Source organism: Eleutherodactylus coqui, chromosome 1 (assembly GCF_035609145.1).
Source record: "Eleutherodactylus coqui strain aEleCoq1 chromosome 1, aEleCoq1.hap1, whole genome shotgun sequence".
Taxonomy (NCBI): domain Eukaryota; kingdom Metazoa; phylum Chordata; class Amphibia; order Anura; family Eleutherodactylidae; genus Eleutherodactylus; species Eleutherodactylus coqui.
This window is the reverse complement of record NC_089837.1, coordinates 513841348-513855866: the sequence shown is the minus strand read 5'-3', so window position 1 is coordinate 513855866 and position 14519 is coordinate 513841348. Positions and strand designations below refer to the sequence as shown.

The 14519-nt window shown below is 47.5% G+C and overlaps 1 protein-coding gene across 1 annotated transcript in view; it reads left to right on the top strand.

Annotated features, from left to right (window-relative positions):
* The window catches only part of PIGW (phosphatidylinositol glycan anchor biosynthesis class W), a 157522-nt gene that overhangs the window by 115985 nt on the left and 27018 nt on the right, over positions 1-14519 (top strand). The window contains exon 2 of the mRNA XM_066587786.1: positions 5913-6035. The gene's annotated coding sequence lies outside the window, so the exon portion shown is untranslated. The remainder of the gene's footprint in view (positions 1-5912; positions 6036-14519) is intronic.

Sequence of the window (14519 nt, the reverse complement as noted above, 5' to 3'; positions counted from 1 at the left end):
GAACGTGTTCTTCCGAGCTTGATATTCGTGCGAATATTAGGGTGTTCGGTATGTTCGTTATCCGTAACGAACACCATGCGGTGTCCGGGTTACTTAAACTTTCTTCCCTGAGACGTTAGCGCTTTTTTTTGGCCAATATAAAGACAGGGAAGGCATTACAACTTCCCCCTGCAACGTTTAAGCCCTATACCACCCCCCTGCTGTGAGTGGCTGGGGAGATAAGGTGTCCGCCTGATATGAAAGTCTGCCCCTCCCGCGGTTCGCTATGGATGCATTCTATATGCGCTCAATGGGGCCAGCAGCAGCAGCGCTGACCCCATTGAGAACATATAGAAGACAAATCCTTCTTCTCTGGCACAGCTGTAACAGCTGTAGCAGAGAAGAACGATGTTTGCCCATTGAATTCAATGGAGCGGCAATACAGCATGTTCCACTGAATGCAATGGGCTGCCGGCGATCGCAGGATGAATGGTCGGAAAGGGGTTAAATATATAACCCCTTTCCTGCAATTCATCCAGAAATGTGTTACACTAAAAATATATACCGGCGTATAAGGCGACGGGGCGTATAAGACGACCCCCCAACTGTCACCTTATACGCCGGTAATACAGTGGAGCAAAGAATAAAAATCATTACTTACGTTTTTAGATGATCTGCGGCGCTCCTGCAGGCTGTCACTCCCTCCTGGTCCACGGCAGAGTATTGCTTTCTCCACGAAAGACTTTAAATCCCTGCCTCCAGAAGCACACGTGCCTTCAGCCAATCACAGCCAATGACAATGATGTCATTGAATGGCTGTGATTGGCTGTGTTTCTGGAGGCGGGGATTTCAAGGCTTGAAATCCCCGCCTCCAGAAACACAGCCAATCACAGCCATTCAATGACATCATTGTCATTGGCTGTGATTGGCTGAAGGCACGTGTCTTTCTGGAGGCAGGGATTTAAAGCCTTTCATAGAGAAAGCTTGTCTGCCGTGGATTAGGAGGGAGTGACAGCCTGCAGGAGCGCCGCAGATCATCTAAAAACGTAAGTAATGCTTTTTATTCTTTGCTCCACTGTATTGCCGGCGTATAAGGTGACAGTTGGGGGGTCGTCTTATACGCCCGGTCGCCTTATACGCCGGTATATATTTTTAGTGTAACACATTTCTGGATGAATTGCAGGAAAGGGGTTATATATTTAACCCCTTTCCGACCATTCATCCTGCGATCGCCGGCAGCCCATTGCATTCAGTGGAACATGCTGTATTGCCGCTCCATTGAATTCAATGGGCAAACATCGTTCTTCTCTGCTACAGCTGTTACAGCTGTGCCAGAGGAGGACGATCTTTATGCTGACAGTGGGGGGGGGGAGGCACTCTTGCCGCTATTGTGGCTTAATAGTGGGACCTGTGAACTTGAGATGCAGCCCACCATGTAGCCCCTCGCCTGCCCCATCCGTCACTGTGTCATTCCCATCACTTTCTTGAATTGCCCAGATTTTCACACATGAAAACCTTAGCGAGCATCGGCGAAATACAAAAATGCTCTGGTCGCCCATTGACTTCAATGGGGTTCGTTGTTCGAAACTAACCCTCGAGCATCGCGGGAAGTTCGTTCCGAATAACGAACACCCGAACATTTTGGTGTTCGCTCATCTCTACACACACGTCCTACCCACACCCAGAATAGCGTGTCCTTTCTCGGTTCTGGTATCTGCGGCGGTCTATGCCACCTCCTCTAAACCCTCCCCCTCCTCCTACACAGCCTCTACCTCTCAATTAAGAAATGTGAGCAGCACGTCGCCAGCAGTCGGTGTGGCGCGGCACGGCAGCACAGCGTTGGGCAAGTGTCAGCAGGCCGTGCTGAAACTCCTCAGCCTAGGTGACAAGAGGCACACGGCCCCCGAACTGTTGCAGGGTATGACAGAGCAGACCGACCTCTGGCTTTCCCCGCTGAGTTTCCAACCGGGCATTGACGTGTGTGACAACGGCTGTAACCAGGTGGCGGCTCTGCAGCTCGGCAGCCCCACACACGTGCCACGCCTGGCCCACGTCTTTTCATCTGGTGGTTTAGCAGTTTCTGAAAAACTACCGCCACTTGTCTGACCTGCTCGGCAAGGTGCGCCGTGTCTGCGCACATTTCCGCAAGTCCGCCACGGACGCTGCCACCCTGAGGACCCTGCAAAGTCGGTTTCAGCTGCCAGAGCATCGACTGCTGTGCGACGTGCCCACACGCTGGAATTCTACACTGCACATGTTGGCAGCGTGTATGGGTTGTAGAGGAGGAGGAGGATCCGGAAAGGCATCTTCCTAGTGAGGACAGCGATGTGTTACGTACTGTGACCCTGGCACACATGGCAGACTTCAGGTTAGGCTGCTTTTCCCGTGACCCTCGCGTTAGACGCATTCAGGCCAACACGGATTACTGGGTGTACATCCTTCTTGATCCACGGTATAAGGAGAACCTTTCCACTCTCATTCATTATACTGCTGCCACGTAAATGTTACAGGGGTCTGCCTATACTGCTGCTACAAGAATGTTACTGGGGTCTGCCTATACTGCTGCTACAAGAATGTTACAGGGGTCTGCCTATACTGCTACCACGTAAATGTTACAGGGGTCTGCCTATGCTTCTGCCACTTAAATGTTACAGGGGTCTGCCTATACTTCTGCCACGTAAATGTTACAGGGGTCTGCCTATACTGCTGCTACAAGAATGTTACTGGGGTCTGCCTATACTACTGCTACAAGAATGTTACAGGGGTCTGCCTATACTGCTGCCACTTAAATGTTACAGGGGTCTGCCTATACTGCTACTACAAAAATGTTACTGGGCTCTGCCTATACTGCTGCCACATAAATGTTACAGGGGCTGCCTATACTGCTGCTACAAGAATGTTACTAGGGTCCGCCTATACTGCTGCCACTTAAATGTTACAGGGGTCTGCCTATACTTCTGCCACGTAAATATTACAGGGGTCTGCCTATACTGCTGCTACAAGAATGTTACAGGGGTCTGCCTATACTGCTGCCACCTAAATGTTACAGGGGTCTGCCTATACTGCTGCTACAAAAATGTTACAGGGGTCTGCCTATACTTCTGCCACGTAATTGCTACAGGGGTCTGCCAATACTGCGGCTACAAGAATGCTACAGGGGTCTGCCTATAATGCTGCCACTTAAATGTTACAGGGGTCTGCCTATACTTCTACTAAAGAAATGGTACCGGGGTCTGCCTATACTACTGCAACCAAAATGTTACTGGGGTGTACTTACACTTTTTCTACTGGAATGTTACAGGGGTCTGTTTATACTATGGGTGCACACAGACTTCCCATCGTGGTGTTTTACCTATCAGGCCCAAAAACACTCATTGACTAGGTCATGAATTGTGGGGCGAGGCCAATATGTATTTTCTCTCGTGTTACCAGAGTTATCTGTGAAACTCGTTTGGGCCACTGAAGAGGAGCGTTACTGGCTTAATGAGCTGTACTAGCATCGAAGTCCGCTCTATGCCCGCGTTTGTTGAGGGTGTGTGCAGTGGCCTATGTCCTCGGTGGAGTGAAAGTCTGCCATGTTTGGGCACTGTAATTTCTTCATGTTTATTACTTTTTTGGGTTTCCTTCTGCTCGCCTATGCTGTGAGTGCACAAAGACTTCCCATTGCGATGTTTTACCTGTCGGGCACAAAGTCACTGACTGACTTGGGTAGGGTGCAGAGTGCAGATGGCTTTTCCCTGGCAGTGTCGATTGAGCTATCCGACACCAACACAGAATGAATAGTGTGAGAGGACCCGGATTGCCCATTGCTATGTAACTCGCGGCACCTTGGGTCACACAGTTTGTTTGCTGGGACCGAGCCTGACCAAGAGCCCGCTCACATACTTCCCACACAGGCTACAGCGGGTCCTGGTCATGGTTTCTTGGCCTTGTAAGGCCACCTCCATCTCCTGCTTGGGGTCAGGAGATCAGCACTGGGCATCATGTATTTGCTGTCGTGTTACGACAGTTGTCTGATACACTGGTTTGGGCAAAAAAAGAGGAGCGTAACTGCATTAATGAGACATTCAATGCTGTACTAGCATCGAGGTCCACTTCATGCCTACGATTTCTGAAGCTCTTGGCCGAGGCCTACGTCCCGGGGGAACTGCAAGTATGCCAGGTTGGGCCTGTGGAACTTTTTCCTGGCTAATCCAGTCATTGGAGCGGTGAAAGCAAACATAACTGATTTAATGATCCCGTCGCAGATGAAGTAGCATCGAAGTCCACTTCATGCCTACGATTGCTGAAGCTGTTGGCCGATTTCTAGGTCCCGGGGGAACTGTAACTGTGCTAGGTTGGGCCTGTGGAACTTTTTCCTGCTAATCCAGTCATTGGAGCGGTGAAAGAAAACGTAACTGTTTTAATGAGCCCGTCTCAGATAAACTAGCATCGAAGTCCGCTTCATGCCTACGATTGCTGAAGCTGTTGGCCGAGGCCTACGTCCCGGGGGAACTGCAACTGCGCAAGGTTGGGCCTGTGGAATTTTTTTCTGGCTAATCCAGTCATTGGAGCGGTGAAAAAAACTTAAGTGATTTACTGAGACCTTTGCAGCTGAACTAGCATCGGTGACCGCTTCATGCCCTTGATTGCTGAGGGTTTGTGCAGAGGCCTATGTCCTCAACGCAGTGAAAGTCTGCCATGTTTGGGCACTCTGATTTCTTCATGGTTCATGTCTTGGGTCGCCTAGGACCCACCTATGCTGTGGGTGCAAACAGACTTCCCATTGCAGTGATTTACCTGTCTGGCGCAAAGACACTGACTGACTTGGGTAAGGGGCAGAGTGCAGATGGACTTCCCCTTGTGGTGTCGATTGAGCTATCCGACACCTAGACAGAATGAATACTGTGTGGGCACATGGATTCCCCATAGCTTTGTAACTCATGCCCACGTTTGCAGCTTCTGACGGAGGTTGGCACTTTATTGGAATGAAGATCGAACGTCAATTTCTCATTGATTCTCAACAGCATTGTGGGCTATCGCCCCCCCTCCCTTTTACAGAAGGTCGCTACCTGGCCCTGCCAACCCTCTGCAGTGTATGCCTCTGGTTCCTTCTCATGGCAGACGCACTTGGAAATAGACATGAGGGTAGTGTGGCTATGAAGCAAGCGTGTGGCATGAGGGCAGCTGAAGGTTGCGCAGGGACACTTTTGTGTGCACTGTGGACGCTGGGTCGTGCGGAGGGTTGGGCAGCATGTAACCCAGGAGAAGAGGCAGCGGTGTGACCCACAGGCAGTGATTGTGCTTGGTTGGAGGTAGTGTGGTGCTTAGCTAAGGTGTGCCTTGCTAATGAGGGTTTGTCCGAAATAAAAATTGTTAGGGGGGGGGGCACACTCTCACCGCTATTGTGGCTTAATAGTGAGACCTGGGAGCCTGAGATGCAGCCCTGCATGCTGGCCCTCCCCTCCCCTATCCGTTTCCATGGCGTTTCCATCACTTTCGTAGGTTTTCCAGATTTTCACAAGTGAAAACCTAAGCGGGGGCATGGGTCATATACAAAAATGTTCGAGTCGCCCATTGACTTCAATGGGGCTCATTACTCGAAATGAACTCTTGAGCATCGCGGAAAGTTTGACTCGAGCAACGACCACCCGAGCATTTTGGTGCTCGCTTATCTCTAACTATTATTTTTAAAATTCAGATTGGGAACCCTGAGGAGAGATAAGCAGGAAGTCTGCATGTCCCTGACTGCCTGCCATACATCTGCCGCCAGGGCCACAGGATATTTATCTTGACATCTTTCAAGAGGCTTTGGTGACATATGGCAGATTTGACAACCCTGTCGTAAATCTGGGAGTTATCCCCTTTGTTTGGAACGCTCATGGACGTTATGGAAGAGTTGACAAGCATGTAATAATCTTCACTAACTCCTATTTTGTCTGTTTTACATTTAGAACAATGGGAATCCATGTTTTCGCAGTCACCAATGTAACAGCGGGTGTTGCTATCCTGGGAGCTCTGTGTACAAAGCATTTTGTGTACCAAAATATGACAAAACTCGGAAATGTCTCGGCCCGGTGAGTACCTGTAACCAGCTGTTGTCCTGGTTGCTTATCCACACACAGTATAATGGCTCAGTCACACGGGCGTTTGTACGCACATCTGTCAGTTGTGTTTGCCGGCTGCATTTAAATAGAACCAATGCTTTTCAATGGGAGTGTGCACATGTGCGGATTTTACATGCGCATAAACACACGCGGCGAAAATTATAGGACACCGGTTCGCAGAAAGCATGTAACTGCGGTAAACCGGTGTTCTGTGTATGTGAAACTCGTGGATGTGAAACACCTTGCCCTTAATAGGGCCGGCGGCAGCAGCGCTGACCCCCATTGAGAACATATAGTGAAGATCGCGATCCTCTGCCACAGCTGCAGCAGAGGAGAGCAATGTTCTCCCATTAAATTCAATATTGCCAGATCCATTGAATTCAATGCGAGAACATTGCTCTCCTCTTCCACAGCTGTGGCAGAGGATTTCTTTATCTCCATGGTGAGTCCCATTTTAACTGGACACTGTGACAATGCTGTCAGTGTCCAGTGACAATGGGACTCCCCGCGGAGATGAAGAAATCCTCAGCCACCGCTTTCACAGCTGTAGCAGAGGATCACAATGTTCTCTGTATGTCAATGGGGCTGTCGCAGCTGCCGCCAGCCCCATTGACCACAGGTGAAACCCCTGGATGTGGCAGCATCCAGGGGTTTCACATCCAAGGAATTCCCTGCTGCAGCTGTCACAGCAGGGGATAGCGGGCAGCGCACTTTTTGAGCTAATAAATGCTGCTAGCAGAATTTTTCCTGCCGTGACGCCTCCTTCGGGCACGCAAATTTTTGAACGCATAACTGATGCATTCAAAATTTCGTGCGGCACAACGCCCGTGTGACTGAGCCCTAAGGTGTCGTTTACACGGGTTTCAAACTGCCATATCCATGCTAGATTTTTCTTCCTTGGGTCTGTCCATTTAATCCATGGTAGAATATTGAAGTTATAGTTTGGAGTTCTGCTGCAGCTCTTGTCAATGGGGTAAATACGCATTCGCCCGCCGGATCTGGTTTCCGTGTGATTGTCATGTCAATTCTTATTGCTGTAATGTTCAAAAATCACAACAGTTCAGATAGCGCCAAAGGATTAATGGTGGGTTATTCATTTTAGCATTTTCATATCCTTCATAGTCGAGGAGAGCTACAACGACATATGGGGGTTTCTCTCACGGAGAATGGCCCCCAGAAAAGAAGCAAACAACAAGTTTTAAATAAAAAAGCTTTGTGCTCGTAAAATATGCAAGAAGATAACCCAAATAGGTCTTCAATCCGAGACAAGCAAGAAATAAGAACAGCACTTACTCTGGAGGAGGGGGGATGTATAGAACAAGAAGCCCCCTCCTTGAAGTGCTGACTCTTCAAAATCCCTCCGGTCGCAAATATTACTGCACGGCAAGCGGCTCAAGTCTTCACTTTATTTCTAGGAGGCATAGGCAACGCGTTTCGGTGTAATAATAACACCTTTATCAAGCCAATATTATTGCTGCAATGTGGATTTGAAAATCTGCATGGAGAAAGATGTATCCCTTATGATCTGCAGCCAAGATCTGCCTGCCAATACATGGAATGCTAAAATGGTGTGAATTGGGCATAACATTGGGTGAGGCAAAATACCCCATGAAAGCAAGAACTATAAGACATGTCTGTCTAAGTAACTATTTGCATTGCCTATAAAAAAAAATCCAGAGCAATTTATCTTCTAACCCTACATGGAGCCGATCCTCTTTTATCCCTCCTGGAAATGTACAGCTGAATCCACTCTCGGAGTGCTTGTACATGTAGCATTAGTGCGCCGCACACTTTTACTGCATATCACATTTCCAATGCAGTGTTTGGATGCATGGGTTTTACAGATACAAAATATTAAAACCTTGTTTCATCCATACGAGCCGCGCAGCTAAAGACGACATAAAATACTGTTGTCATTCAAGGAAAAAAACAATACAATTGCTGATGCCCCACGCTGCATTTCCAAACACTGAGTTTAAATTTTTCAAACGATTCACTAAAAATGATCGAATCCAACTAAAAAAAAAAAACCCAGAAAACCTACTGATACAAAGATGCAAGAGCAGAAACACAGCAGCTCCCTGCCGCAGGCAGAAAGACACAATGCTATATGGAGGGGTACGGGTGCAGAATACTGATGTCTGACCCCTCTAACACCAACCATACACTGGGGGGCTGCTAGTATTATACCTGCACATGGACGAGGCTTGTATAGGGGGCCAGTCACACAGATACATGTAGTGCATCATGCATCATGCATAAATTTAGTTCTGCAGTGGATAGGCAATCAATGCAGTGACTGGTATAGTGCAGAGGCGTCTGAGTCATGACTGGATAAAATAAAGAGCCTAGCTGCCACATTTAGTATGAATTGGAGTGGAGCGACTCTGGTGCAGGGGAGGCGGATGAGTAGCGAGCTGCAGTAGTCGAGTCAGGAGTGGATGAGGGCGACCACGAGTGTCTGTGTGAGGAACGTCCGTATTTTAGCAATATTTCTGAGGTGCATGTGGCATGTTTGGGCCAGAGATTGGATATGGGGGAGTAAAGGAGAGGTCAGAGTCCAGCGTGACCCCAATGTATCGGGCATGTTGTCTGGGGGTTATGATGGTGCCAGACACTGGAATGGAGATGTTGAGGGGAGGTCGGTTGGAAGGTGGAAAAATGAGGAGGTCAGTTTTAGAGAGGTTTAGTTTAAGAAAAAAGGAGGACATAGTATTAGAGACAATGGACAGACAGTCGGTGATATTTTGGAGGAATGGTCCAGAGATCTCACAAGAGGAGGTGCATAGTTGGGTGTCATCAGCATAGAGATGGTATTGGAGGCCGAACTTGTGGATGGTTTGTCCAATTGGGCCAGTATAGATAGAGAAGAGAAGGAGAGCAAAGACCGAGCCCTGGGGTACCCCAACAGCGAGAGGAAGTGGAGAGGAGATAGAGCCAGCAAGGGAGACACTGAAAGAGCGGTCAGAGAGATAGGAGGAGAACTAGGAGAGAGCAGTGGATGGAAATGGACCTGGTCATGCAGATTTTTTCCTGCACATGCATTGTGTTTTTTTCCGTGCAGAAAAGCAAGCAAATCTCCGATCGTCTGACCGAGCCCTAAGTGTACAAAGCACTGACAACCTGGGCCCCCCAGAATTTAAGGGCCAGGCTGCTGCCTGCATGGCGCACTACACATATCTGTGTGACTGGCCCTCTATACAAGCCTCATCTATGTGCATGTATATTACTAAGCAGCCCCCCCAGTGTACGGTAGGTGTGAGAGCGGTCGTACATCAGTATTCTGCACCAACGCTCCTCCCCCATATAGCATACTGCCTGCTGCAGGGATCTGGGGTGTTCCTGTGCTTGTATCTCACTATCAGTAAATATGGCCGCCTTCCGTGATTTTTTCAATTTTGAATTTTAATAACAAGTGGAGTTGGAAGTCATAAGTGTCTTCATTAACCCTTTCATGTGTTTCTTTAGGCTGTTAGAGGCTTTCACAATCCCTACTGCCAGTGTGAACATGGACTTATATGTGAAGTAAACAGATTTATAGTCAGGACTATCACATACAGTAATAGTGCCCCCATACACACTAGTAGAGCCCCTTTTTGCCCACACACAGTAATAGTACCCTCTCTATGCCACCACACATAGTAATATAAATAGTAAAAGGTTAAATACAGCTCACATAAAATCTCTTGATCCATAGCATTATGCCAAAGAGCCAACCTCCGCTAAGGGGAGGGTACGGAGGACAACGCCGACCCGGTGTCTCAGGAATGCAATGTGCAAAAAACAATGCATACTATATAGCTGCAGCACTTCTTATCAAAAATTGATCTTTATTAGAATAAAGCGGTTTAGGTTGCTTTCTTCTTGTACGGGCTATATGCTGTGACTGAGGCTTAGTTTTTTGCTGAAGTGCGCACATGTGAGGCGTTTTTCTCTTTCTGTGAAAATATTCTAACAAAGGCCGCCTGCACACGAGCGTTCCGGATTCCGCTAGCGGATTTTCACGCGCGTATGGTACCTAAATGTGCTTGCGGATAGGTGCGGATGCGTGAAAAATCATGCGCGGATATACGCGGATGTGTTGCGGAAAAAAACGCGCAGAAAAACCAGCAGATGCCCCTTATTGTAAACCCAACCCCTAGAGAACTGCCCATTCCTTGGAAAACAGCTTAAAAACCAACACCCAGACTCACACAACTATGTCGCCAAAGAAATAAAGTTATTGCATGCGGAAAATGGACACAGAAAATAATTTAAAAAAATTAAATATCTTATAAAAAAATATACAAGTACTACAGCAAAAAAAATACTATATAAGTTTGGTATCGTAGTAATCGTACTGACCCATAGAATAAAAATATCAGGTCGTTTTTGCTGCACTTTGCGCGCTGCAGAAACAGGACGCACCGAAAGATGGTTGAAAGTCTTTTTTTTTTCTCTCCGATTACAATTTTTTTAAAGGTTTTTCAGTAAATTATATGGTACAATAAATAGTGCCATTGCAAAATACAACTTGCCCTGCAAAAAAACAAGCCCTTATACAGCGACGTCGATGGATAAATAAAGGAACTACGATTTTTTTAGGGAGTAGGGGAAAAAAAGGGAAAAAAGCAAAAAAGCTCCGTCACTAAGGGGTTAAAAGTGGGGATGGAAAAAAGCACAATAAAAACAAAAGTAAAACTGGCCACTAAGGGGTTAAAATGAAAAAAAAAAAGTACATTTGACGCAATAGCGAATAATACTCACGCAAGTTCTTCTTTTCCGCTTCTATTGCGTTCGTCCAGGCATCCCCATAAACCTGGGCGGACAGTTGAAGCCAGGATTGTTCCTTTCTATTCTTGTCTAAGTAGTCTGGGTTACTGTCCCATATGGTAGGGAAGTCCTGCATCATTGCGACAAGTTTCCCCATGTCGATCATTATTCGTATGGTGGCTGGTGGCTGCAGGCTGGTGGCTGCAGGCTGGTGTCTGCTGGCTGCTGTCTGGTGGATGAGGTGATTGGAAGGGCAGTGCTGCTGCTGAAATTTGCCTGTGAAGCTCTGTGCTGTGTGTTGGGACGCCTCCTACCATGCCTACTTCCTGTAGTCATAGCAACCAGTGACTCCATCCGCAGCTGCACTGCGGATGTACTGCGTGAAAAAACGCACCCATTCACTTGTATTGGAGGCTTCACGCGCGTGATCCGACCAAAATTAGAACAGGTCGCTGATTTTTTCACGCGCGTGAAAAAACGCGATACAAATCCGTCCGTCTGGGGACAACTGCGGATCCTCATAGGAGTATATTGGCTGCGGTCTGGGGCGGATTATGTGCCTAAAATAACGCGCTTGAAATTCCGTTCGTGTGCAGGCACCCATTGTCTTATTTTTTGTGAGACGTGCTGGAGCTATATATTCACTGGTTTTCCACACGGTAATAGTGCCCACTTTGGGCCCCCTACACAAGAGTAGTCCCCCTACACACAATTATACTACCCCATTTTTGCCCCCCCTACACAGTGATAGTGCCTCCTTTGTGCTGCCGGCTGTGACTGTATCTTAACGAGCTCATTTCTTACACAGCGTGCCATGCGATGGTTTGTGTATCATGAATCCTCCTCCCGTCTCCTCCAGTCTGGTGCTTTGTCACTTGTTCTTATGTTATATGTATGATGGACAAGGTGTCTTGCCAAAGTATTACAGAGCTTTTCCTCAATGTCATTTATATTGATCTTTTTGCTAGATGCAAATACAGTACATACAGGGGGTAGACAAAAATATGGAAACACCGTATGAAATGCATGGGGTTTTAATTATTTGTACTGAGCTTCTCTTTTGACCCCTGCTTGGTTGAGAGATTCCCCACCAAATTTGTGTTTACTTCCCCTTTTGTTGTGCTCCGAAGGGTTTTGGGACCAGCTGGTAACAGAAGCTGTTTGACTCAAAGGCCTGACTAATGGAACCTTGTTGCTCAGGCAGATGTTCATTCCTGCCCAGCAGCATCTATGTCATATTATCTCCACCTAAAATTGGACTTTACATGTTTATTGAAATATGATTTATAATTCCATGTAATTTATGGCATGCATTTTGTATGGTGCTTCCATATTTTTGTCCACCCCTATAGTTATGTCACAATATGGCAGTTGTTATGTCACAATGTGGTGGTTGCTGACTGGCCTGTGTAGTATGGCGTACAAGGTGCCGGAAGAAGATGCCCATATACCATGTTATGTAGAAGTAATATTAAGAAGCCCACCAGTAGTACAGTGAGACTGCTGTATGTACTTCACTATTTATGGCTGAAGCAAAAGCCATATTATAGGACTACTCGGCTTTTTCCGTAACTGCTGACCACACCTGGCCACTACATACAGTCAGTCCGGGGCAGTGGGGTCCACAACTAGAGATAGGTGCAGGTCCCAGGGGTCGCTAATAATGGGCTGATTTTATTGCAGAACTTAACGCAGAAATTTAAGGTGGATTTGCAGCATAAATTTTGCACTGTTTGTGAATATGGAGTTATATAAAAAGACAATTTCATATTCCGGACAAAGTGGTCAGGAATTCAATCTGTGATGCTGAAAGGTAACTTTAGGGCGCATTCAGACGAGCGTGTTTATGTCCATACATATGTGCGCACATAACCACTCGTCTATTAGAACCATCGGTACTCTATGGTGTGTTCACATGTCCGTGTTTAACAAGCATGAAAACGTGTGCACCTGCAAAAGATAGGACATGCGTGCACCATAGCTCAGTGGTGCGTGTCATTATTCCCCGCGGGGAGTCCCCTCACCACTGAATACTGACAGCACTGTCACAATGTTCAGTAACAATGGGACTCCCCGCGGGGAGCAAAGAATACTCTGCCGCAGCTGTGACAGAGGATTGCAAAGCTCTCCGATTGATTTCAATTGAAAGCAATAGGATGCCAGCACCCATGCAGTGATTTTTGAGAAAGGGCTTTAAATATGAGCCGTTCGCTGAAAATCAATCCTAGTTGTAGTAAAAAATTAAAAAAAACATACATAATCACCTCTGCGCCGCTGCTGGGTCTCAGACGTGTATAGCCCCTTGGGTCCCGTCACTGTAATGAACTTTTTTCAGCAGGCAGAGATTTAAAATCCCTGCCTGATGTAAGGGCTGCATCTGATTGGCTGAGCACTTAGCCATTCATTGAATGGCAGCTGAGCGCTGCCTGTGATTGGTCACAACATTCAGCCAATCACAGGCAGCACTCAGCTGTCATTCAATGAATGGCTAAGCGCTCAGCCAATCAGACAGAGCCCTTTCAGCAGGCAAGGATTTTAAATCCCCGCCTGCTGGAAGAACTTCATTACAGTAATGGGACCCAAGCGACTAGTTGCGCCTGAGCCCCTGCCAGCGGCGGAGGGGTGACTGTGTTTTTTTTATTTTTTTTACACCAGATAGGAATGATTTTTCAGGGAAGTGCTTATATTTAAAGCCCTTCCCTGAAAATCACTGCAGCGGTTGCCGACAGACCATTGCTTTCAATGGGGCCACTGGCAGCAGCCGTGGCCCCATTGAAAGCAATGCTGCACGGACATAAATTCATGCATGTTTGTGCACGTATGTGGGTGCGCCGCTTTTGTGCACACATATGTATGCACACGCACACACTCGTGTGAATGCACCCTTGCATGAAGGAAGTGTCTGTCAGGCTCCAGCTCAGAAAGTGTCACTGAAGTGTACAAGTGGGAATTATTATTTGCATTTACGCAGATAACTTATTGTTCAATAGTTCTTTGCTGACATATCATCATAGGAGACAGCCATTTAAACAAATGCACAAATCAGTCAAGCACAAACGACTGTTACTTTACACAAGAGGACTTTTGATTAACCAGCAACTATTATTTCAGTGAGCTGCAATGAGACGACCAGCAAGTAGTGAGCAGATTATCACTCATTGCCCTGTCAGTGGCCATGTTAATAAAGAACCGTTATCACAGAAATTGCTGCTTCCAGAGATTATTCATACAATAGCTGTCTCATGTAAAGGTAAGGCCTTATGCACACGGCCGTGACGGGCTCCGCAAGCGGAATTCTGCAGCGGAGTCCATCACGGCGCCCCCCCCCAGAGACCCCATACTTACCTCTGGATCCGCCACCCGACGTCCCGCATGACGCTCCCGAGTGCATGCGCAGTAGAGCGCATGACGCACGACAGTGTCATGTGTCGCGCCGGCCGCGTCATGTGACACGCCCATAGCGTCACATGACGCGGCTTGCGGTAGGCAGGGAAGCGCTTTCACGCTATCTTCCGCTGTGCTACAGCGGAAGATAGCTTGACGGACAGCTTCCATTGACTGCAATGGAAGCCGTCCGCCCCGCGGCAAAATAGAACATACCGCGGGTGAGTACATGTGATTTCACGGTGCGGAATTCCGCACCATGAGCATTGCAGTATTAGCTTCAATAGAACCTAATAGCTGCGGGGCAACGCGGCGGAA